The sequence below is a fragment of the Balaenoptera acutorostrata genome, chromosome 4, assembly GCF_949987535.1.
Source record: "Balaenoptera acutorostrata chromosome 4, mBalAcu1.1, whole genome shotgun sequence".
NCBI classification, from domain to species: Eukaryota; Metazoa; Chordata; class Mammalia; order Artiodactyla; family Balaenopteridae; genus Balaenoptera; species Balaenoptera acutorostrata.
The window spans coordinates 151,329,982-151,333,337 of NC_080067.1; the positions used below are offsets into that span (position 1 = coordinate 151,329,982).

Sequence of the window (3,356 nt, forward strand, 5' to 3'; positions counted from 1 at the left end):
TGTCGTGGAGCACAGGCTCCAGACGCGCAGGCTCAGTAATTGTGGCTCACGGGCCCAGTTGCTCCACGGCATATGGGATCCTCCCAGACCAGGGCTCGAACCCGTATCCTCTGCATTGGCAGGCAGATTCTCAACCACTGCGCCACCAGGGAAGCCCTATGATGCGTTTTTGATGCTGAGAATGGTCAGGAAGGAGCACTTTTCCGTCCATGATTTTTGAGGGCCGGCGGGAGGCTGTAGGTCCGAGGGCTGCTGGCCACGCAGCTCACTGATCGAGACCGCGGGCCAGCCCTGCCCTGGGCACCTCCGCTCGCCATCCCGAGTCTAAAGGAAGTGATGCCCTCCCGGGGCAGGATTTTAAGTTCAGCTGCTCCTGCCTTTTGGCTGCGGGGATGACGACACTTACGGTCCCCGGAGACTGAGAGGCCCTCCTCCAGGGAAGCCTGGATGGCCACTTGGGGAGCAAGGTGAGCCAGGACGAGCCGCTGCCCACGGTCAGGAGGGGCCGTGTGGCGAGGGGCGGCGGGAGGTGGCGCGCCCACGTTAGAGCCCCTGCAGGACCCTGGAATCCCTCACTCTTCCCTCACAGCCCACCACACCACCCTGAGCCCTGTGCCAACCAAAGATTCGGGGAGAATGTTCTCCTGTCCACAGGAGAAAGGACGGCAAGCCAAGGCCCATCCACGCCGCGAACTCCACGCGTGACACCACAGAGCACGTGTGAGCTCCACACACATCGTGCCGAGTGAAAGACGCCAGACTCGCACGTGCTGCGTGGTTCCGTCCGCGGACGCTCACGGGTGGGAAAGCTGATCGGTGGCGGTAAGTCGGTGGCGGTAGGTCAGTGGCGGGAAGGGCACAGGGAACTTTCCGGATAATGGAAGTGTTGTCCATCTTGATGGTGTGTGGGTCACGTGGGTGTGTGTCACAATTCTTAGAATTGTACACATTCAGACGCTTTAGATTAAAAAAGAGAAGCTGGAATTTCTGCCACCGGCCCCCCGTCCGCACCATCTCTGGCAGCTCTGGATCCTGTCCCACTCCCCGTGGCTGTGTGTCCCCAGCACACGTCCACCCCTGGGGCGGGGAGCTATGAGCCTCCCTCCCTTTGCAGCCTCGTGGTCCTTCTCACAGGCAGAATGGGGCATTTTTAAATTCATACTGACCCCTCCCCTGAGTGTGAATCGGCTGGGACCCCACTCCTGGGACTCTGCAGGGTAACGAAGGTCCCAAGGCAGTTGACTTCAAGTTAATCAAATGGAAGATTCTCCTGGGTGGGTCAGACCTAAAAGACATCAGAGAGATTTCTCCTGCTGGCCTTCTAGGAGCTGCCCATAGAGGGCGCCAGGCACAAGAGGGGACCCCAGCCCCACAACAGCCAGGATCTGAACCCCACCAAGAACCAGTGAGTATGGAAGAGGGCCCCCAGCGTCGGACTGCACAGGCCGACAGGCTGTTTCCGGCCTGTGAGCCCCGAGCAAGACCAGCTGGGCTATGCCCAGACCACTAACCACGGGGCCCATGAGATGGTCCATTTGCGTTCTTTTAAAACTACTGAGCTGGTGGCGATTTGTTACCCGGCTGTGTTAGTTAGGAAGCCGTACACCCCATCTCCATCTCTTACCCCCGGTCCTTCTAAACTCTTGTCATAATTTAAGAGACGCCCCCCTCTCCCCACTCCTCTCTCCTGGAATCAGGCCCATTGGCAACAGTGGGTGCAGGAAGAGGGGACGCCTCCTTCCCCCCCATCTTCCTTCTGCAGGTCTCCTGTCAGGGCGCCTGAGACCACCTGACCCCTGGGTGCAGCCTGGCTGCCGGTGTTTGCCAAGGGGCAGCCAGCACCAGCACATCTGTCCCATCTTCCGTGCCCTCCTGCCGGTTTCCACCTCCCTCTACAGTTTGGATCCTCTCCAACTGGGGGTCATCCTGGGTCATCTGGGTGGGCCTGGTGTCATCACAAGGGTCACAGAGTTTGTGGTGATTTGTTGCAGTGCCCGCGGGACACACACTTTCTCCCTGAAACTCAGCCTCTCTTTTAGCCTGGACCTCGCGGCCCCGTCAAACACTCTGAACTTTCTTCTCCGGTTGAGCCTGAGAGAATCTCCTGGATGGTCCAAAACGGCACCAGGGTCAACGCATGATAAATTGATATGTTTGTAAAAATAAAGTTTATAACTTGATTTTACTCTTCAAATCCTGACTGGGTTACAACACTTTGGCTTCTAACTTCTTTGGATTCTTCAGAAAACTGCTCTGCCAAAGAGCTCGAGGGCCCTCAGCCCCAGGGATGGACTGAGAGGGAGCTCCAAGCCCCCACCCGCCCCCAGAGAGACCCCACTTCCCGGGTGAATCACCTCACTGACTCGGGCTTCATGGGGTCCCAGACCCATCTGCGTAGTTTACTTTTCCCTCAGAGAGAAGGAGCTGCCAGTTACATGTTGATCCGCCAGGGATCTTATGATCTGCGTCTGAGAAAGCCTGGAACAGGAGTGACAGAGTGGACGGGCCTGAGGGGGCAGGCCACCTCTGCCCGGCCAGGCTCCGGGCTGACACCGCAGGCTGTCAGGCTGCCCCCCAGCTGTAACCCCACCCCCCTTCCCGGGACCCCACCAGTGGGCCTCTCTGGCCCAGAGGAGCAGCTGGGCTGTCCCCGAGGCATCCGTCCTGGTTTCCAGAGAAGCTGTTGGCTGAACACGAGACCATCTGGTTTAATGTAGGAGGTGAGCTCAAGCTTGGCCAGCAAAGAAGAATGGATCCTTGTGAGAACAGGCCCTCTGTAGTTTTTTAGTTATTTGAGGAAATGCTTTCTCAGGATAAGCAAAGATGCTAAAAATAAGGGGGCAAGAGACTATCAACCACCCGAGACCCAGGCTCTCGCTCCCAGCACTCACGTCTCACTTCTCAAGGACCAGCTTAAATGCCAGCATCACGCCCCCCTGTGCCTGTGTCTTGTCTAAAGCAGATCCTCCTTGGCCTTTTTTGAACTGATGACAAGTTGAAATTACAGTGGAGGGATCCCAGTTCAGGCAAGCAAAAATGGAGTCAGGTGGCCACTGAGGATCTGGTCTCAGACACGTCCCTGCCCCACCGAGAACTTGAACTTTCTCTGAGCTGCACCAGACCCAAGGCACCCCCAGCCGTACTCAGAACTGCAGCTGCCAGCTGCAACCTTGAGGCCTCAAGGTCTCCCCTCGTGACTATGCAACCATTCCAGACCCCAACCAATCCTCGCTTAGCAAGCACCCTCATGTCTTGCCAGCTCCAATTGTAATTCTTTCTTAAAAACACTCGTGTAACTCACTGTGACCTTGCAGTTTTTGTCTTTACAGGCTTCCTCCGCCATTTTGTCATTCAAT

The 3,356-nt window shown here is 57.0% G+C and overlaps 1 long non-coding RNA gene across 1 annotated transcript; it reads left to right on the plus strand.

Moving 5' to 3' along the window:
- The first annotated feature begins 192 nt into the window (after positions 1-192).
- Positions 193-1,405, plus strand: LOC130708083 (uncharacterized). Its single transcript, XR_009008102.1, has 3 exons — positions 193-467; positions 590-822; positions 1,326-1,405. It is a non-coding gene; the product is annotated as an uncharacterized LOC130708083 (long non-coding RNA).
- Positions 1,406-3,356: the final 1,951 nt, after the last annotated feature.